At 52.7% G+C, this 22,395-nt stretch overlaps 1 long non-coding RNA gene across 1 annotated transcript; it reads left to right on the top strand.

The window, feature by feature from the left end:
- Positions 1–17,381: 17,381 nt before the first annotated feature.
- LOC122211779 lies at positions 17,382–21,808 on the top strand. Its single transcript, XR_006198830.1, has 3 exons — positions 17,382–17,611; positions 20,146–20,221; positions 20,632–21,808. It is a non-coding gene; the product is annotated as an uncharacterized LOC122211779 (long non-coding RNA).
- Positions 21,809–22,395: the final 587 nt, after the last annotated feature.

Here is a 22,395-nt window from a genome sequence, read left to right as displayed (position 1 = left end):
CTCGGGGCGCGTGGAGAGCCTTGCTCTCAGAGGTCAAGATCCAGGAGAAGGGAATACGGCTCATAGGCGCTCTTAGGCCGCGATGGCCGGCCACGTGGCAGGGAGGCACTTAGCGACGAGAGTTTGGTCACCTTGGTCAGCGCCGGAAAGTCCCATAATCGCTGGAGCCTCGGCCATGAGGTACTTCCGCACGAGACACTGAACGGGTGCCAGCAAAGGACGAGATACGCTCGTTCGACAAAAGATGAACTTTCGTGCATTGGCAAGTCGAAGCGAAAGTACCACCAGGACACCTTCGACACACCTTCAACACAAGGACAGGGTGGGCTTGACGGGAGAGAAGGCGTCTCAGAACGCTGAGAGAAGAGGCTACACCGCCCGGTGGCCTCAGGGTGTGGGGGACGGCCCTCTTTTTCCAAAGAGCAAGCGTTGGCTGCAGGATGCAGGGTCAGCGGCCCGAGTCCCGTCCGGAGACCCCAGGGCGCGTCTCGTCCACCTGTTCGCAGAAGCGCGCATCTTGCGCCAAGGGACGAGTTCATTGGAACGTGCTCAGAACGCGGTGACTGAAGATCAGACTAAGCCGGCAGAGGAAAGTGCCTCTGCCCCGGAGCTTCCCGTAATTTAAACGCGAGTGGTAAATGAAAAGTAAAAGTTTTCCGTGTAACCCTTAAAAAAACGACAAGACAGGGGCACCTGGGTGGCTCGGTCGGCTCTTGACTCCTGCTCGGGTCATGATCTCGCGGTTAGTGGGTTCAAGCCCCGCGTGGGACTCTTTGCTGGAGGTGCGGAGCCTGCTTGGGATTCCCTCTCTCTGCCCCTCCCCCAGTCGTGCTCACGCTCAATCTCTCAAAATCAATAAACTAAAACAATTTTTAAAAAAACCCCCAAAACAAACAAACAAAAAAACACAACCGCAGGATATTCTGATATATTGATATTCAGTTGTTTACAAAAAAATGTTTGATTGAGCTATGATTCGCATCCCAAAAGGTTCACCCTTTTAAAGCGTGCAGCTCAGGGGTCTTAGTATACTCACAGGGCTGTGCACGCAACCACATGCTTCGAGAACGTTTTCATCACCCCAGAAAGAAACCCTGACCTCATCAGTATCCACCCCCAACCTCCCATCCGTGGCCCCAGACCCACCAATCTGCCTTCAGTCTCCAAGCATTTGTCTGGCCTAGAGATTTCGTAGAAATGGAATCATAAAATGAGTGGCCTCTGATGTCTGGCTTCTTTCACTCGGCATAACGGTTTTCAAGGTTCATCCACATCGTAGCATGTATCAGGACTGCGTTTCTTTTCTTTCTTTTTTTTTTAATTTTTTAAATGTTTATTTATTTTTTTAACGTTTATTTATTTTTGAGACAGAGAGAGACAGAGCATGAACGGGGGAGGGGCAGAGAGAGAGGGAGACACAGGATCTGAAACAGGCTCCAGGCTCCGAGCCGTCCGCACAGAGCCCGACGCGGGGCTCGAACCCACGGACCGCGAGATCGTGACCTGAGCCGAAGTCGGACGCTCAACCGGCTGAGCCCCCAGGAGCCCCGGGACTGTGATTTGTTTTTTGTTTTTTGTTTTTTTAATGGTCAAATCAGTTTCACTGAATGGGATGTGCTTCTCCATTTTCAGCAGTTGACGGACATTTGGGTTGTTTCCATTTCTGGGCTGTTATGCACGAGGCTGCTGGGCGCATTCGTGTCCGTGTGACTTTTGTCAACAGACGCTCCGGTGTCTACTTAGCAGTGGCATTGCTGAGTCGTGCGGTAGCTCTGGGAGGGACTCCGGACGAACCCCCAGGCTGCTCTCCGAAGGGCTGCACTGTTTTGCGTTCCCGCCAGGGGTACAGGGATTTCTCCACACCCTCCCCGACGTTTGTCGCTGTCTTTATTATTACGACCACCCTAGCAGGCGTGCCGTGCCGTGCCGTGGCGGCTGAGCTCCTGGCTTCCCCCTTGGCCCCTCTCCAGCCTCACATCGTCTCCTCGGCTGCGCCCGCGGCGCTGGGGACACAGAGAGCGCCCAGAGCGACAACGACAAGTACGTCACGGTGAGCGCACGGGGCTTCGCCTCTAGGTCTAAGCTCTCGGAGCTTCACTGATGGGCCGGTGGCCTCACGGAGGCCACATCCTGGTAGAATTGAAACCGCTTTGTGAGCGGCAGAAAGAGGGACAGCTGGGGAGGAAGAGAGAAAAGAGGAAATGCCTTAGAGCTGCCACCTGGAGACTCGGAGCCCGGAGCCCGCGGGAGAGTGTGCCGTCCCCTGCCGGGGGTGAAGACCGAAGACAAAAGGGAAGGGAGGGTACAAAAAAACGCTGTCCCTGCTGTCCCTTCTTTGCTACATTCCGCCCCTGAATTCCCAGCTCGGGAGCCCTTTATTTACCGAAAACGCGTCCAGGATCCACGGCCTTAGAAACTTGGTTCGTGTGTCCTCTTGCGTGCATTCTGAGACCCCCTCGGAGCAAATGGTGACCGATGGCTCTGCTGTCCCTCGGGAGCTCTTCTCTCCGGGAATACCCTCTCTTTCCAAGTAGGTGGGCGTTTGGAGTGAGCTCCTCTTCGGGAAAGCCCAGGAACAATCCATGTGCCTGCAATCGTTTCTAACTAGAAACTTATATTTGGGCAAAGGTTCGTCCAGAGCAGGGGTGAAAAGGAATAAATGCCCGTGGGACTCACAGGGAAAGCCCCGTGCGAGCGTCTGAACTTACCTCCGAAAAGGCTGAGTGAATTTCGCCAATTTCTTTTGGCTTACACCGATTTTTTAAAAAAAAATAACCTTTTAATTTTAATTTTTACTTATTTTTTTTAGAGCTTATTTATTTTGAGAGAGAGAGAGAGAGTGCTAGCAGAGGAAGGGCAGAGAGAGAGAGAGGGAGGGAGGGAGGGAGGGAGGGAGGGAGGGAGAATGTGAATCAGGCTCCACACTGTCGGCACAGAGCACGACACGGGGCTTGAACTCACAGACTGTGAGAATGACCTGAGCCGAAATTAAGAGCCAGGTGCTTAATGGACTGAGCCGCCCAGACGCCCCTTTAGTAATTTTTAAAAAAAAATTTTAATGTTTTATTTATTTTTGACAGAGAGAGAGAGAGAGCATGAGCGAGGGAGGGGCAGAGAGAGAGGGAGACCCAGAATCCAAAGCAGGCTCCGGGCTCCGAGCTGCCGGCACAGAACCCGACGCGGGGCTCGAACTCACGAACCGGGAGATCATGACCCGAGCCGAAGCCGGACGCTCAACCGACCGAGCCCCCCACCAGGCGCCCTGCTTATAGAGATTTTATAAACGTTGTAGGATACACATGTATTATTTCTGTAACAAGAAAAAAAAAGCGAGACGTTGGTTTCAAGGAAAACAGGTCCTGGCGGTGGAGGCGGAGGAAAGGCCCCAGGAGAAGGCGGGAGGCGCAGGGGACGAGGAAGCGCGTTTGGCTCCCGTGATGTGCAGCGAATGACCAGAAACCCCAAGCCTCAAAGCCATGCTTGCTCGCTATCTCACGCCCCGGGGGTCGGGAGGCCCGGCAGGTGCGGTCAGGCCCGGGTCCCGCAAGACGCCGTGGTCCCAGTGTCCGCGGGCCGCGCTTTTCTGGAGGCTTGTTCTGCAAGGCCATCGAGGACGGGAAGCTTTATAACGCAACCTCGTCCCCTTTGCAACATTCTGCCGGTGATCGCGGGTCACGGCGCGTCCCGCACCCCTCGTGGAAAGTGGATTACATCAGGGGGTGGGTCCTGGGACGTGGGGGTTACGGGGGCCACCTCAGAGTCTGTTTGTCACCCCGGGGTGTGAGAGTCCTCGTGGGAGGTGCATCTCCTCCCCATACGGCATTCCAGGACGTTCTCAAGGCTGCCCTACCCCGGGCACCTGTATGTAATTCTCCACCCACGTGTAATTCTCTCCCTCCACGTGACGGACAGACATGCCTGGACTTGACTCCCGTGGACTTGATGGGACGTGGCGGTGGGGGGGGGGGGTCCCTCACTTCCTCACCCCTCGGGCAGGAAAATTCGGAGGTGTGTCCGCGGCTGTCTCCCAGGGTCCCCCGCAGGGCCGGGCCCCAGCCGCAGTTCCCACCGAGGTGGTTTTTGTGTCTGATGGAGACCCGCTTCCACCAGGTGGAAGGGGTGGGGGCCTCTCCGGGGCCTCTTTTATGGGGGGGGGGCACTAATCCCATTCATGAGGGCTCCGCCCTTGGGACCTAATCGCCCCCCAGAGCCCCACCTCCTTGGGCGTTAGGTTTGCAACAGAAGAATTTGGGAGGGGGACACAGACATTCAGACCGCAGCGGAGTCCAGCCGAAAGGGACCTGAAAGGGACCCGCAAGGATTCGAGAGAGAGCCTAGCGGGCCTGGTGGTGGACAGGAGCAAAATGGAAATCCAGACAGAATCCTCAACACCTTAGTCAAGCGGAACTAAGCTGGGAAGGGTTACGCTGCCCGGGTGTAGACGGGTTAATAGCCCAGGAATCCTCACGGTGTAATGAAGCGGGTTTTTGCACGCTCAGCCGCCGACCCGAGAGTGGCCGTGTGGACGCGTCACAGAGGAAAGGCCGGGCCTGGGCGTGTCTGACAATCAGTCAAGCTGCGTCACTGGCTTTGGGGTGGCCCCTATCTATCTCCACTTCCTTCTCACTCGTACCCCGATTTTCCGTGCGTGTCTTACGGGCACCTCAAAATCGGTAAGTCCCAAACCCAATCCACGGCGCTCCTCGCTGAACTTGGCCTCGTTTCGGCGTTCCACAGCTCAAGGGGCGCCGGCACCCGCAGGAGGGCGAGAGCTGAACACGAAGGCCCCTGTCTGGCTCCCTCTTCTCCCTTCCCCTGCAGTCCCCGCCCAGGTCCGGCCATTTGACCTCCTCGGTTTCTGTTGAGTCCGTCCGTTCCCCTGCATATCCATCACTGACCGCCCCGTCCACGTCCCTGCCATCTGGATTTCCAGAATCGTCTCCCGTGTCACTCTAGAACTCCTGGGGTTGGGGGGAGGCCCTCCCGACTCCCACAGGCTCTGCTCCTTCCTTGGGAAGAGTTCCTGGCCATGCCTCCAACCCACCCCAAGACCCCCATAGCCTCCCGCAGTGCCCTTTCAGCAGTCAATCGTGGCTGTGACGTACAACATTTGTAAACGTGTTTTATTTTGACAAGAGAAATTGAGAGGAATTCAGAGACCATATCAGGAAACTATACAGTCACGAGCCAGAATGTACAGTGTTAACAAGTGTTTCTTTCAAATGTTTCCCTTCTCTTCGCAGATGAACCAGACTCAAAACGGATATGGTTATAATCCACTTTGAACACCGTTCCCCTCCCCCGTCCTGTTCTTTTCCCTTGTCAGAGAAACCGTGATCAAGAATCTCATTGTGTTTCTCTGCCATTCATATTTTTATGCTTTTATTATACAATGTGTGTGGTTTTTTTTTTTTTTTAATTATTATTTGAGAGAGAGAGAGTGTGCATGGGGAAGAGGAACAGAGGGAGAGAGAGAATCTTAAGCAGCCTCCACACTCAGCGTGGAGTTCGACATGGGGCTCGATCCCACGACCCGGGGATCCTGAGCCAAAATCAAGAGTTGAACACTCAGCCGACCGAGCCACCCAGGCGCCCCCAATGTGTGTTTATAAAAATGAGCGGTGATGTTCCTGTTGGGTTTTTAGATTATGTGAATGACACTCTATCATCAACGTAGAATCTCACACCTACTTGTATTACTATTTGCTGAATGTTCCTCTCTCCCACTCGCTCGTAAACCCCATGAGAACAGAGTGGGTTTTCTCACTGTCAAGTCTGTAAACCTGCCACAGTGCCTTAACACACTCTCCAGGCACCTAAGCGGCTCGGTGGGCCAGGGGTCTGACTTGGGCTCAGGCCGTGATCCCACGCTTTGTGGGTTGGGATTAAAAATCCTGCTGAAAGTTGGGCCCTCCATCCCCAGCGGCCCAAACCGAACCGCACGCGTTTTTCTGGCAACCGCTTCGATTTCTTTCCGGCCGAGGCCATGCTGGTTCTTGCGGTGGGTGCAGGGGGGAAGCACGGGGGGTTTTCAGCCCGTGTCGCTGTGGAGAAAGCGGAACGAGAGGAACCAGCTCCTCTTCCCACCTGCTGCTGCTGTGTTCCTCCAGATACAGGAGCAGAGCGCGTGATTCTTGGGGGCTGGCGTCCCCACTGCTGGTCTACTCCCGCCAGAGTTGGCGGGGGGGATGGAAATGAGGAAGTGGTAAGAGTGTCACCTTTGGAGTCAGATGGGCGTGGGTTCTTTCCTGGCGCCGTCTCTTCCCGGCGGGCTGTCCCCTGAGCGTCAGTTTCTTCTCTGTAACGCGAGGAGAAAGATCCCGTTTCACGAAGCAGCATGGAGCGCGGCCTCCGGAACGTGATCGGGCCCCTTCATCTGAAGGTGGAAAGAGTAAAAGCTGAGACGGGGGGCTCTGCCCCGGGGGACTTAGGATGCGGCGTATGACATGCAGGGGACACGCAGGCGGCCGCAGGGGTCAGCGTGGGCGCCCGGCGTCCGCCCGCATCTGGTGGCCCCCGGAGGCCTGCCACAGTGACCCTATTCAGTAACCAGCAGGGTGGTTCGGTGTTTGGGAGTGGCTCCCGTGGTTACTCACCGTGTCCCCACGCCGGCCTCGTGTCCGTCCCACGCACTGTTACTCACGCGTGGCAGGAGACCGCGCGGTCTGCACTTTCAGAGAAACGTGCGGGCCGTGGCCTCCGGGAGCTCCAAAGCTCCCAGTGTGGCTGGTTAGACCCTGTCCTGAGTGGAGAGGGCTGCTGCCGTCGGGGTTTGTTTTCCCACGTTTGCAAGACTAGCAGCGGAGCGCTACGAGCTGACTCCACCTCTAGCTCCACCTCCACCTCCACCCCCACGGTGTGTAACTTTAGGCTGGATAAACATCGCCAAAGGAAGCATACATTATTCAGGGAATGTGAGCGTGTAGGTCCCACGCCCACAGCAAGTATCGGGCCCGCTCCAAAGAGGCTGTTGTGCATGGAGACTTGTGTCTTGGCCCAGATGCTCCGAAGCTAGCAGCGATGGGAGCAAGAGGCGCAAGCGACGCATCTGGGGGTTCTCCTCCCAGGGCGGCAGGAAAGAGTTTGGGGGGGCAGAGTTCAAGCCGATGACTTCTCCACCCAACCTCTCCTTCTAGCCCTTTCAAGCTGGTTTCACAAGGTCTTAAATAAGTCACCCCGTTGTGGGTGGGGCAGTACCTTCTGGGAACTACTCCCAGGTAGCTGAGATACCATTCAAGAATGAGCCCAAGATCTGTTTCCGAGGCCAAGGGTCCTTCGGGGCTATAATTACTCTTCATTGTACGCTGATCATGCACAGGCTTTCTGTTTGACTCCTACACTCGAACAGGTTGTTGGTTAGTGATTAAAAGATAAGCGGAATCATAAAATATGTGATATGTATCCTTCCTTCCTTGGTTATGACATGATTGCCCTGGAGCTAAGGCGCCAGGTATCAGAAAGTTTTACGTATATAGTCCGTGTCTTGGGTTTTGTGCTGCTTCTCAGATTCGGGCTTTGGCACAGATGCTGAACGCACGGATGCCAATTAGGAAACTAAAATCCAGTCATTACTCTGAGATTAAATATTTCAACACAGTGTCTCAAACTATAATTAAAGGCAGCGAGCTTCATTACTGGCATGAAAAAAAAAAAAAAAAAAAAAACCCTGAGAGGCAGACAACTATTTTTGGAATGGCTCTTATCTTCGATACGGTCTACTCTCCTTGACGTTTTATCCGCTTGCTTACCTCGTACCCAAACGTACAAAAGCAATCCAGATGAGACGCCGCGAAGCGACACGTTTGTGAAATGGCCGAGGGAGACACAGGGGGGAAGAAGGCAGGTGAGGAGGTGGGGGGAACAGGGCAGAGGGCTGGAGGGGTCCTCCCCCAAAAAGGTTGAGGAAAGACAGTGAAACAATTAAACTCTGCCGTCTGTATTGAATTTCCTGGGGGTGGTTCGCTTCAGTTGGGACCCAGATTTATCCTCTGTATTTTGTGACATCATCTGGCTCAAACTACAGTTGCAAGAATACAAAGTCCGTATGCACACGGTATGTCCGTGTCTCAAATGTACGCTAATGAGATTCATTGATTCGTAAGTATCAAGGTTTCTGTTGGGGTTTCTTTTAATGTTTTTTTTTTTTTATCATTTATTTTTGAAAGAGAGAGAGGGTGACGGACAGAGCGTGAGTGAGGGAGGAGCAGAGAGAGAGGGAGACACAGAATCCGAAGCAGGCTCCAGGCTCTGAGCCATCAGCCCAGAGCCTGACGCGGGGCTCGAACTCATGGACCATGAGATCGTGACCTGAGCTGAAGTCAGACGCTCCACCAACTAAGCCACCCAGGTGCCCCAAAGGTTCTGTCATTTTATAAATGACAGGTCATATACAACAGGAAAAAAAATATATGTATATAATTTTTTTTTGAAAAAATGACTTGTTGAGAAAATCCAACTTAAAAAAAAAATCCCATATCCCATTACCTGAACCTTTAGTCAACCAGCTTCCTATGGTTATATCTCTCTATCCTGCGGCTTTGGCATCATGTTTGGCCCTTTGTGAATAGCTTTTTAAAAAAATTAAATGGGTCAATATAGGTAAAGTGCTTAAAAGGACCATACAACTGTGTACGATCATTATTATCACTTCTGACTCTAGAAATTTACTGAGCTAAGGATATTTGACTATTTAGAAGGTAGTAGACTATTTGACCGTATTTTTTTTTTTTTTTTTTAATGTTTATTTATTTTTGAGACAGAGAGAGACAGAGCATGAATGGGGGAGGGGCAGAGAGAGAGGGAGACACAGAATCGGAAGCAGGCTCCAGGCTCTGAGCCATCAGCCCAGAGCCCGACGCGGGGCTCGAACTCACGAACCGTGAGATCATGACCTGAGGTGAAGTCGGACGCTCAACCGACTGAGCCACCCAGGCGCCCCATCGTATTTTTATTTTTTATTTTCGTTTTTGAGTTTATTTATTTTGAGAGGGAAAGAGAGAGGCACGCACAAAAGAGCAGGGGGTGGGCAGAGAGAGAGAGGGAGAGAGAACCCCAAGCAGGCTCCGAGCCCAGCACAGAGCCTGATGTGGAGCTCAATCCCATGAACTGCGAGGTCGTGACCTGAACCGAAGTCAGATGCTTAACCAACGGAGCCACCCAGGCGCCCCCATATAAGAGTCAAGATCTCGAGAATTTTTTTAAGTAGTCTCTGCACCCAACGTGGGGCTCGAACTCACGACCCTGAGATTAAGAGTCAGAGGCTCAACCGACTGACGCACCCAGGTGCCCCCAGATCTTGAGAATTTGTTGTCGAGGCTCTTCACCATTTGGTCCCGGGCCCCCTAGGTCTCTGCCATCTTACTGGTCACTGTTCTTCTAGCTGTGACAATATCAAGCCGTCTGGCATCTAAAGGAGTCAGGCACGTTCCTACCTCAGTCCCTCTGTCCCTGCTCTCATCCCCTGCTGGAATGCACGTGTTCACTTACACACACACACACACACACACACACACACACACACACACGGAGTATCCAAGGTCCAGTCCAACTCCTCCTCCGTGAAGCTCTCCTGGACTACCAGCAGCCATGATGCTCTTTCCCACGGAAAACCTCTCGTTTCGCACTAACCGTGTCCTGTCTTAAAATAATTTTTATGTTATTATTCGTTGTGTGTACTTGTCTTATCTCTTTAATAGGCTGTGAGCTCCCTGAGGGCGGGGGAATTCTTTGTACAGCCCAGAGACTTTGGCCCACGGCTATGTACTGAATAGGCAAGTTCGTTTTCCCTACAAATTGCGGGAAAAGAGTTACTTTTTTCGTAAAGCGAATAATAGGATGGGAACGGATGTCTGCAGGTGTAGACGAAGCATCGGTGAGAGGCTCATGGGATCGTAATATCTGTTTACCTCCAACCTGTCCTGTGAGAATAATTAATGTTTACGTGGGTCTTTGAGATCTTCAGATGAAAGGGACTTTAGAAGATTCCAGAATGACGGCAACGGCTCCCGTGACTCCTTCAAAGCCTCGGACCACATTTCCTGGCGTGCCTCAGGTTTCCCCAGACCGGGAGGAGGGTCCAGAGCCACCGAGGGGGCACCTCTCGACGCCACTGGGGACGTGCAGGAAAATCGAATTTAAGGCTGGAGGGAACTCCAAATCCCGGTGACGAACGCTTGGCTTCTGGAGCAAGACTGAAACCCGGATGCCCCTTTTCATGCTCCGGCCGGGAGACAGTGGACTCGGGGCCAGCTGTCCCCTCGCTGCTGGGGTCACCCTGGTCAGTCTTACGCCCTGGCTCTCCCGCATCAGATCCTCTGTGCTCAGGGTATCGAAGCCCAGAGGCACTTTGGAAGTAGAGATTTTGGCCTGACTTCTGCTCTCCAGGAAGTATGTATTTGTCTCTGTCTCTCTGTCTCTGTCCCCCCTCCCCACTCCTGCACCCCATCGTGGGACAGCTCCAGGGGTCTCTTGATCCCGATCGAAAACCCGTCCGTGGCCCAGGTTGGAGAATGTTGCATCACGTCGAAGCTCAGGGCCTCTCCAGCCTCCGTTTTCTTGTTTGTTTTTTTTTTGTTTTTTTTTTTTTTAAATTTTTTTTTTTAACGTTTTTATTTTATTTTTGAGACAGAGAGAGACAGAGCATGAATGGGGGAGGGTCAGAGAGAGGGAGACACAGAATTGAAACAGGCTCCGGGCTCTGAGCTGTCAGCACAGGGGCCCGATGCGGGGCTCGAACTCACAGACCGCGAGATCGTGACCTGAGCCGAAGTCGGCGCTCAACCGACTGAGCCACCCAGGTGCCCCTCTTGTTTGTTTTTTAATTTGAGTTTTTTTTTTTATGTTTATTTATTTTTGAGAGAGAGAGACAGACAGAGCGTGAGCAGGGGAGGGGCAGAGAGAGAGGGAGACCCAGAATCCGAAGCAGGCTCCAGGCTCCGAGCTGTCCACACAGAGCCCGACGAGGGGCTCGAACCCACGAACCGTGAGATCGTGACCTGAGCCGAAGTCAGACGCTTAACCCACTGAGCCCCCCAGGCGCCCCGCCAGCCTCCGTTTCCTTTGGCAACAACCTGCCTCTCTCTCTTCTCTTTGCTTTATTCCCGCATCCTTGTTTTGGTTGACTTGGCTGGGTACCTCTTTAGAAATAACTCGTGAACCGTAAACGACGGTCATCTCAGAAGCTGCCGCTGTGACTGCCTCGTGCTGGATGACAGGGAAAGACGTCCCCAGCTGGTACGGGCCCGGGCAGACGTGGGTACGGTTATAATTAAGCAGTAAATCACCACAAGATGCTGTTCGAGCTTGCCTCGCAGGTGTTGGAAAACGTCGAGTGTCCTCACCTCGGGCCACCTGGCTTCTCGGCAGCGAGGCTGGCTCCAGCCACCTCCCGGTTGGCAAGGGGCGACTTCGGTTAGCCTAGCGCGTGAGACCAGAAGTCCTCGGCTTCTGCCAGGGCCCGTGGGCCGGAAAGCCTGCCGTTCGGTTGCAGCGGCGGCAGTGACGAGGCCCACGGTGAAAATGTCGCTCCAGACCCTCGGGGAGAAGGTGCCGGCTCTGACCCCGAGTCTGGCGTCGGTGAACCAGGCTCGTGCTCCGGCCTCAAGGGCTCACTGTTGGGTTCGTCTCAGCGCGTCGGTGCGCGTGGCCCTTGGCTCCTGACTCAGACTTTAGGAAAACAGACAGGCCGCGGAGGAGGCCCGGACTCGACGCTCAGTCTCTGGGTGCCCTTTGAGCCCAATTCAGGCCATGCTTCCCTGAGAGGACGTCTCTTCTGGGCAAATGCGAGCGGCTGATAACTCAGGCGTGCCTCCTCCCTCCGTTACTCTGACGGGAAAATGCTTCCTGAGCTATCACGGCTGGCCTATCACCTCTGGACCCCAATCCCTCTGTGGATAGCTGACTGTGCGTCCCGATCGCAGGCCCAGAGACGGTGTGCAAGCAGGGGAGGGGCAGAGAGAGAAAGGGAGGGAGAGAGTCCTGAGAAGGTGACACACTGTCTGCGCAGAGGCCGTCACGGGGCTCGAACTCACGACCTGAGCCGACGTCAGCGGTCGGACCCTCAACCGACCGAGCCCCCCGGGGCGCCCCGGACTCCACACTTTCTAATGGCTTCTCGTAGATGGCCCGAGGTCCAGGGATCCCAGGGTCTGTCACGACCCAAGTGCCTCGATCTGGGACTCTGGAACGTGGTCTCGGGCAGCCCCGGGAGCTTGTTAGGAATGCAAATTCTCAGGCCTGCAGAATCGGAAGCCCTGGGGATGGGGCCCAGCACTCCGTTCGAACACCTCCTCTGGATGGCGCGGAGGTTCGAGAACCGCTGGTCCGTAGGAAGAACACGCATGGATAGAGGGAGGCAGGTGGGGAAGGATGTGCTATGGTCTACCTCGAGTGGACCCCACGCTCGCACGAACAACCCTCCCAACTCCGTGTCTTCACGGGGAAACTAGAAATTCTTTCCCCTGCTAACTGGGGCCGTAGGGAGAGGAAGCGATAGACAGGGACGCCGGGCAGAGAACCCTGTATTACCCACCAGGAGCGTGCTGTCTATGCACGCAGGACAGCGTGATTTTTCTTGTATTGTTTTTAAATCGCACGGGTCTGCCAGTTTTTATGACGTCTTTGTCAGGCCGTTTCCGAGCAGGTATTTAGGTACTTGTTTATCTGTTTGTTTATTTATTTATTTTTAAAGTGTATTCATTTTAAGAGAGAGACAGTGAGACAGAGAGAACGCACGGGGGAGGGGCAGAGACAGAGAGAGAGAGAGAGAGAGAGAGAGAGAGAGAGAATCCCAAGCAGGCTCTACGCCCTCGGTGCAGAGCCTGACGCGGGCTCGATCCCAGGAACCGTGAGATCATGACCTGAGCCGAAACGGAGAGTCGGATGCTTAACCGACCGAGCCCCCCAGGCGCCCCCCCATCAGTTATTTATTTTGAAAGAAGCCCTACGTCCGACGTGGAGCTTGAACTCACAACCCCGCGATCGAGAGCCATACGCTGTACCGACCAGGCCCGCTGGGTGCCCCCGGTCCCGGCACATTGAGAACTCAACATACATTCGCAAAGCCCATTTCTACAGCTTTTATTTTATTTAATCTTTCTGCCCTCAGCATTGGGCTAAACACATCCTCCTCATTCATGCATGTGTTTATTGAGTTCTTTGTAACCACGTGACAGGCACCCCCAAACCCAGCCCCCGCAGACACCGGGGACTCCACCTGAAGGAACCTTTCGTCCTGAATCCTCTGCTCTCAGTCCCTTGCTTTTTTTCTTTTTACACCATTTTAGTCCATCCCGGTGTATTCCGGAAAAGTACGTTTCTATTTCGGTCATCTTTAACTTGACGCGAAGGGTATGTTGTGTTGAATGCAATCTTGCGGAATTTAATTTTTCACTTAACGGATTGCTGAGGTTCAGCCGTATCGTCATGGGTGGCTGTAGTTCATTCTCGTAACTGCCGAATCATTTTGCACCGTGGGGATAAAACACAGCTGCTCCAAGGGGGCGCCCCGGGGGGGCTCAATCGGTCGAGCGGTCGACGCCTGATTTCGGCTCAGGGCGCGATCTCGTGGTGGGGGAGATCGAGCCCCGCGTCGGACTCAGAGCCGACAGCACGGAGCCTGCTTGGGATTCCCTCTCCCTCTCTCTCTGCCCGTCCCCTGCTCACGCTCCCTCGGCCTCAAAATAAATAAACTGAAAACAGAAACCCACAGCTTGTCTAGCTACTCTTGTCCTGAGGGGCATTTGGGTTGTTTTGGGTTTTTGCTCCTGTGAACAGGAGACGAGATGCTTGTAAAATATCTGTCAGACGCATCTGTCCCTGTAGACACCGAGGCCTATTTTGAATGATAGTAATCAGAGCTCTGCAGTCGTGGCCGGGGCACCAACCGACCGGCGGAATAGAGCGGGCCGGTACGAAGCTGCCGGACGTCAGAGGTGACATTTAAGACAGTGAGGAAAGGAGAGACTGTTCAATAAATGGAGTTGGATGAAATTATTATCCGCATGAAAAAGGATGAAGCAGAATCCCTCCCTCGGTCTATAATAAAACTCAACACCAAATGAAGAACTTTCATAACAAAACAAAACATGAGAAACTCCGACTGGGAAACACACGTGAATCTTTCTGACCTCGGAGTTGGAAACATTTCTTTTTTTTTTTTTTTTTTCAACGTTTTTTATTTATTTTGGGGACAGAGAGAGACAGAGCATGAACGGGGGAGGGGCAGAGAGAGAGGGAGACACAGAATCGGAAACAGGCTCCAGGCTCCGAGACATCAGCCCAGAGCCCAACGCGGGGCTCGAACTCACGGACCGCGAGATCGTGACCTGGCTGAAGTCGGACGCTCAACCGACTGCGCCACCCAGGCGCCCCATGGAAACATTTCTTAAGACAGGAAAACCCGCTCAGCTCAAAAGGAAACACGGATACATTTGACTCTATTAAAACTAAGAACATTTGTGTGCCTCTAGGTTTTCCGCACTCTCCAGGACTCAAGATTATTGTGCTGCTTTTGAGTAACTTTTTTCAAACATTTTTTTTTTAAGTTTACTTATTTTTGAGAGAGAGCACGAGCCGGGGAAGGGCAGAGAGAGAGGGAGACACAGAATCCCAAGCGGGCTCCAGGCTCCGAGCTGTCAGCACAGAGCCCGGGCCGGGGCTCGAACCCACGAGCCGCGAGATCATGACCCGAACCGAAGTCAGATGCTCAACAGACTGAGCCACCCAGGCGCCCCTGTCCTGCTGCTTTTAGCTCTACCCCCACGTTAAGCCTTTCGTAATTTGAGACTAGATTTGGGTATAAACAGAGTTTCAGCTGCCTCTATAGTCCTAGAGAACACCCCTCTCTCAATCCCACTTGGAATAACGAAGGTCAGAGGCTTGTTTTATTTTTAGGGAATCTCCACACCCAGCGTGGGGCTCGAACTCACGACCCCAAGATCAAGAGTCCCACACTCTTCTGACTCAGCCAGCCAGGCGCCCCCAAACGTCAGAGCCTTTCTAGTCTGGGAACGGCGATGGGAGAAAAAGCTTAAACTCTGCTGTTTTGAAGCAAATAGGACGCGATCCCCACCCAAAAACAAGAACTTGAAGTTAGGAAAAATAAAGCTTCCAACGCAGCTAGCGACAATGAGTAAACGTTCCCTGGCCGAATCCGTATCGAGCACCGACTATCTGGAGGCTAGAAGCACGGAGGGCTGGCGGAGGGCGAGGGATGCTGGGGCAAGGCAGGCAGGGGTGGATAAGGAGGTGGACACAGGAGCAGAAGAAGCCAGCAGGGCTGAGTCCGGTGGGGGAGGGGCGGAGGTCAGCAGGGCCAGTCTGGGGACCTGACTGTCCCCTATCTGACGTCACTAAGTCGGTTTCAGGGAGGTCCCTGGCAGCTGTGGAGTACAGGTGGGGGTTGCAGAGGGGGCCAGGTGGGGAGGGCTGACACCAGGCGTTAGCCCTGGGGGCAGAAGGGCTGGGAGAGAGGTGTAAAGGCCTTGGACAGCCATCAGATTTGGGGCATGGCAAAGTACGGGGATCTGTGATGACCCTCGGCTTTACAAATTGAGGCCACGGATAGATAGAGGTGAGGCAGTCACTGGGTTAGGGAATCCAGCAGGTTAAGCAAGCTTTGGGGGGAGGGGGGTGGGGCCTGAGAGCAACTGGGACACCCTGAGGGCAGGCAGCTTGGACGTCTTACAGGTCTTGCCGTCTTGTGAGTGTTGAGCTTTCATAAAAAAGGTAATGGTGTTTCCAGGAAGCCACTGAAGAAAGTCCTGAAGAAAGTCCCAGATGGCGTGCAAATGACCACACAGGGCCCCTGCTTCGGGGACAGCAAATGACCATTTCAACGTGCAAACAAGGTACGAAGACCCGTCATGGGATTCTGGGCCGGGCGCGGACCTCACGTGTTCGCCTGCACCTGCATTCCGTAAAGTCCATGGCAGCAGCTGGCCTTTCCCTGGGGTTTTTCTCTTTGCACAGGTCTGTGACGCAAACACACAAGCGTCTTCCAGATTCGTGCAGATAACAGCAGAATATCACAGACACGAACTCACGGTGCAGCCTGGGGGGGGGGGGGCAGACCCGCGGAAAGGCGGCGAAAAGGCATCTGGCAAGAAGGTCCCTGATGATAAAGACACGACTGAAGGGAGCCCCGGACACGCCCTTCTCAGTACTTGGCAGTGACCTTGGGGGTTTCTGGCGGGAAGAAGTCGCCCGGCTGGAGATTGGCCAAACGTCTCCTTTCTCGCTCCGTGACCTACTCTCTTCCAGGCGGTGATTTCTCTGGGCGGCCGCCTGTCCATTCTGCTTCCTTGGCGCCCCAAACCTGTTCTCTGGCCCCCGCCAGTGCCCCATTCCCTGGGAACAGCAGACTCACTGTAGGTCTCCATGCTGCAGAATCAGACCCGGAGCTGAAATCCTGGCTCTGACCACCCCCCACCCCGCCTTGCTGTGTGACTTGGGTGAAGCCACTCAACCTCTCTGAGCCTGTTTCCATACTAGTCAAAGAGGAGTCTAGGGTCCAGGAGTCTCCAGGGTCATTGCTGTAAAGTACACGTCTGATCATCTCTTCTCTGTTTGAAACCTGCTCTGCTCACGGGAACAGAAGGCACAGGCAGGGAAAAGACTCGGGGGTATCGTAATCGCTGCAGGGTGACAGGTGGCCGCCTGTCACAGCATGACAGGGACACAGTGTAGACTTGTCCGGTCCCTATGTTGTACGCCTGAAACGAGTGCAACGTTGTGCGGCGGCTGTATTTCAACAGAAACGCAAACAGAAACAGAAAGAGCCTTCTGTGGTCTCTCCTTCTGTGCAGATTGAGGTCTGGATGCCTCAGCCTGGCATTAAAAAGCCCAACGACTCCCCAGCCGTTATCTTCTGCGGCTTCCACCCCTTCCCCCCACCCCCGGCATGGGTGTGTGTGTGTGTGTGTGTGTGTGTGTTTAACGTTTATTTATTTATTTAGAGACAGAGAGTGCAAACGGGGGAGGGAAAGAGAGACACAGGGTCCGAAGCAGGCTCCAGGCTCCGAGCTGTCGGCACAGCCCCCACGCGGGGCTCGAACCCACAAACCGCGAGATCATGCCCTGAGCCGAAGTTGGGCGATTAACCGACTGAGCCACCCAGGCGCCTCCTGGCTGCACACGCGTTTAACAGTAACGTCGGACGGACTTCGCGCTGTTTCCTGAACCCCGAGCTCTGCTCCTCGGGGCCTTTCTAGAAAGTAGCGCGTGTGCGCCAACGTGTGTCCCCAGTCAGCTTATCCACGCACACCCCTCCCAAACCCGGCGTCTCTGCTCCGGTCTCTCCTACGTGCCTACGGGATGCCGTGCGTGTGCGCGTGTGCGTGCGCGTGTGCGTGTGTGCGCCGCCACAGCCGGTGTTGGTCTGAGATGCTTTAAGATGCTTGTATTTGTTAGGGATTTGGAGCATCTGGCGCACAGACCCTCGCCTGTTTATGTCGCTGTCTCTGCGTCCGGTCCCTTGCCGCCCACCTCTCCTCTCCAGCACTTAGGAGGTGAGAAATGAATGGCGGTGGAATTGAATTGAGCGACCAACTCACACGGCGGGCCACTAAATCTTCGGTGGGAGCTGGGACGATACAGAAGCTCTCTCGACACCGTAAGTTCCTCTGCGCGCTGGCCTCTGCTCCCGAGCAGGAGGAGGGCAAGTAATGCCATTGTGTTCTGTTATTACCTTGTCCCTCCAGAGGCAGAAAGAACGAGATAGCTCACCAGCACCGATGCTAAAAGCCAGAAAAAAACACATATGGTAACGTAGGTTTTGCGGGTATATGGAGAACAAAGTGTGCTTTTATGTATTACAATGAACCGAGCTTCGTAAATGCCCTGAAGAATTGCCCGGTTTCTCTCTCTCTCTCTCTTTTTTTTTAAAACACCCCATTGGTTAATATTCAACACGTAGATAAAGACTCCCACAACTCAATACCAAAAATGCAAATGATCCAATTAAAAACGGCAGAGGACCGGAACAGACACTTTTTCCAAAGAACATTTTCCAAAATACATGACAAGGTGTTCAGCCTCATTAGTCATCAGGGAAATGCAAATCCAAACCACAGTGAGGTATCACTTCACGCCTGTCGGAATGGCCTGGGTGGCTCAGTTGGTTAAGCGTCTGACCTCGGCTCAGGTCATGATCTCCCAGTTCGTGGTTCAGGTTCGTGGGTTCAAGCCCCACTTACGGCTCGGAGCCTGGAGCCTGCTCGGGATTCTGTGTCTCCCTCTCTCTGCCCCTTCCCTGCTCTCACTCTGTCTCTTTCTCTTTCAAAAATAAGTAAACATTAAAAAATTAAAAAAAATTTTTTTCTTTTCTTTTTTTAATGTTTATTTTTGAGAGAGAGAGAGAGAGACAGCTTGAGCAGGGGAGAGGCAGAGAGAGAGAGGGAGACACAGAATCCCAAGCAGGCTCCAGGCTCCGAGCCGTCAGCACAGAGTCCGATGCGGGGCTCGAACCCACAAACCGCGAGATCGTGACCTGAGCCGAAGTCGGATGCTCAACTGAGCTCCCCAGGCGCCCCAAGATTTTACTTTCAAGTAATCTCTGCACCCAACGTGGGGCTCGAACTCACAATCCTGAGATCAAGAGTCAACACGCTCCACCCACTGAGCCAGCCAGGGGCCCCCTCCTTTAATTTAATATTAATATCAGCTGGAGGCTGTGTATGAATTTCCTGCATCTTCACATTGCAGCAGCTAATGTGTGTTGTTTCGAACCTTCTGCCAGCGTCCAGAGGCTTTCCACGGTGATTACAGGACATCATGCATTCTGTTTCCTTTATGACTCCTTCAGAGAGCCCAGATACATGCATTGCAGATTTTTAGTAAATATTCAAAGGAGAGCCCTCTACGAATTTACAGAAAATCGGAGAATCCCTTTATCTTCTCATCCAGAGGGGCACAAGGCTCTGGGTAATTAAAAGAGAAATTATGTGTTGAAATCACCGTCATCTTATAGTAACTGGAGAAAATTGGTTATTTGTACACAAAACAGTTTGTCTGACCCTCTATTTGAACTGCCTTAAAGTACAATAGGTGTTCAGGAGAGGGGACCGGAGCGGCCACGACTCTCGGTATCCCGTGCTTTGGGGACACATGCCACCGTATTGGACAGCTGAGTTTTCTTCGTTAGCGTTTAACCCACGTGTTCATGAATGTTCGAAATTCTACCCTGTTTGGTGGGCTTCTAAAATGTGTATCAGAGGGTGCCCGGGGGCTCACTTGGTTAAGCGTCCAAAGCATGGGTTAGGCTCAGATCATGGTCTCTTGGGCTGTGAGATCGAGCCCCGCGTCGGCCTCTGGGCTGACAGCTCAGAGCACGGAGCCTGCTTTGGATTCCGTCTGTCTCTCTCTGCAAAATAAATGAGCATTAAACAAAAATTTTAAAGATAGTAAAAAAAAGGAAGAGTCCATCGATGAGGCAGACTTCACTGTCTTATTTTAAGAAATTGCCACAGCCCCCCAGTCTTCAGCACCAACCACCCTGACCAACTAGCAGCCCCCAATATGGAGACCCTCCCAGACACAAAAGGATTACAACTCACTGAAAGCTCGGGTGGTGGTTGGGGTGTTTTAGCAATGAGATATTTTTTCATTAAGGTGTGTGCATTGTTTTAGACGTGATGCTAATACACACTTAATAGACTATAGTATAGTGTAAACATAACCTTTATATTCACTGGGAAACCAAGAAATTCCTTTGACTTGCTTTATTGCGATATTGGCTTTCTTGTGGCGGTCTGGAACGGAGCCCACAATGTCTCTGAGGTATGCCTGTACCCCCCTCCCTCCCTCTCTCTCTCTCTCTCTCTCTCTCTCTCTCTATCCACCCTATTGGCTCTGTTTCTCTAGAAAACCCTAATACAGTCAACACATTCTAACGTCAGATCATTAAAAAATATTCCTACAGACCTATGGGTTTTCCAGGAGAAAAATCCCCTTTTCAATGGCTTGGCCATGCAGAATTCATAAAGAACTATGGGTCTTTATTGCCAAGAGAGAAATTGAATTTCAATGTTGAAAGACTTCCAGTGCTCAGATACTCCCATTTATGGAAGATGTGTGCTACGCCAGTTTGCTTTATAATTCTAAGACAGTGACCGAAATTAAATTTTTTTTTTTTTTTTATCGTAACAGCATTATTTGATGGCGACTTACGAATGAGGATAACCAAGAGGCCTTTGGAAGCGAGTGTTGTGATAAATCAAACAAGGTAATATCCAGGGCGATCGGGAGTGACCGAATTTATTGATGAAAGTCCATCCCGAAGGAAGATCCTTCCTTCTTGCAGACACTGCAGAGCGGTGGGCTTCTGTACCCAGCACTGGCTGTGGGTCCAGATTTTTCTCCCGGCCGGGCACCGCCACCCTACTCCTCCGGAACCTCTGTCTTCTCCGGCTCCTGCCCAGCACCAGTGCTAAATGCACACCTTTTCTACCCTCAACTCCACCTCGCCCTTGACGTGTCCTGTTTCCTTCTGTCCAATAAAGGCGGCAGGGTGGGGCTGTGCCTTCTCTGGCTGCCACACGTCTTGGGTCCCTGTGTCAGGCTCCGCCTCCCACGCCATCCACCCCCCAGTGTGGACTCCACAGCTCCTACCCAGAAGCTGTTTTTCCATCCTAGGAGCTGACCTCATTGTTCCTGGGGCTGGAACCATCTAGAAGGCAACACTTGCCAGTTTAGGAGTTTATGCACTTTTGTGTTCGTGGCACAGGAGGAACCAAGCCGTACCATTGTCTTTTGTCATAACGATGGCATTAACACTTCCTTTTCTTGCCCCTGAGCATGAACATGGCTGAAAACACGTAAGTGTGCCCTGAATGTCACACAGGGACGTAGTCTGCAGATTCGCTAGTTTCGGAGCCCTGCTGTCATTGGTAAAAATTGCCAGAATGTCCAGACTCGCTTCCTGTTCTTGGGGACCAGCGTGACATTTTGGCTCAGTTGAGCCCGTCCATGGGTTGCCACACAAACATTGTCGGGAGCTGTCATTTCCTGGCAGGGGACAATAATCCCACATCGCCCCGGGACGCTCTCACAGTGTCCTCCCGGCCCCAGCCAGTCCTCAAAGAGCAAAGGTGGAGCCAGAGTCAACCTTCTGGAGAACGCGGGCAGGAACAAAGCGTGGCTTATTGGAAAGAACACCGAATATGTCCCCGGAGCAGGGCTACACTATTTTGCTAATAGAGGAACTGACCTCCACCCACTCACCACCTACTGGTCCCAACCCTACATGCATCTTCCTGTGCCTCCCCTGACACCATGAGGTGGGGAAGGTGACAGCAATTCTATGTTTCCATAACTGCCGACCAGCCTGGCCACACAACAGTGCCCATTAGACACCACTGTATACTCTCAGCTGCCCAGCTAATGAGCTATCTTCCTAGAATTTTTTCTACTCCTATGTCCTTGGCCAGAGCTCTAGCTTTAGGTAAGTTTCCTCATTATTGTTATTCATTTGTTTATTTTAGAGAGCTAGACCATTGTGTGGGGGAGGGGCGGAGGGAGAGAGAAGGTTCCAGGCTTGGTGTGACTGCAGGCTCCATCCACCAAAGTCTGGGATCATGACCTGAGCCGAAATCAAGAGTCAGACACTGAGCCCCCCAGGTGCCCCTCGAGTTGTTTTTTTTAATAATAGGAATTTAAGTGTAAGAATGAGATAAAGAGTGAACAGTTTCATTCAGACTTGGTTTTAGAAGGATGAGATTTAATGCCAGTAAATAAATGATGTGGACTTTCCTTACTAAAAAGGACTAATTGATCTTTACATATTTGAATCATTGCCCTGAAACAAAAATGTTATATAAAGCGAAGCTGGTCTTTTGTCTGCTTGCTTGTCAGAGAGGAGGACCTTTGAGATAGCCATTTTTTTTTTTTTTTTAAATCCCAAGGAAGAAGAAGAAATGAATGAACAAAGAGGCTTGGGGCTTGGCTTGGCTGCCTCGAGGTTGCATGTTCAGGGTGCACTGAGGATGGACAGTGGGGAGGCTCAAGTTTTCCAAAGTTTGGACTGTGTTCTTTGTTTTTTAATGTTTATTTATTTTTGAGAGAAAGAACGCGTGCAAGCAGAGGAGGGGCAGAGAGAGGGAGACTGAATCCAAAGCGAGCTCGGCGCCGAGCTCGAACTCACAAATGGCAAGAGCATGACCTGAGCTGGTCTGCCGCTCAACCACCTTAGCCACCCAGGTGCCCCCCCCCTTTTTTTTAATTTCTTTTTTAATGTCCGTTTATTTTGAGAGAGACTCCCAAGCAGGCTCCGTGCTGTCAGTGCAGAGCCCCACATGGGGCTCGATCCCACGAAGCAGGAGACCATGACCTGAGTAGAAACACAGAGTCAGAGGCTTAACTGACTGAGCCGCTCAAGCGCCCCCCCCCCCACTGTGTTTT

Source organism: Panthera leo, chromosome F3 (assembly GCF_018350215.1).
Source record: "Panthera leo isolate Ple1 chromosome F3, P.leo_Ple1_pat1.1, whole genome shotgun sequence".
Lineage (NCBI taxonomy): Eukaryota > Metazoa > Chordata > Mammalia > Carnivora > Felidae > Panthera > Panthera leo.
The sequence above is the reverse complement of the archived record's forward strand: the minus strand, read 5'-3'. Positions and strand labels throughout refer to the sequence as shown.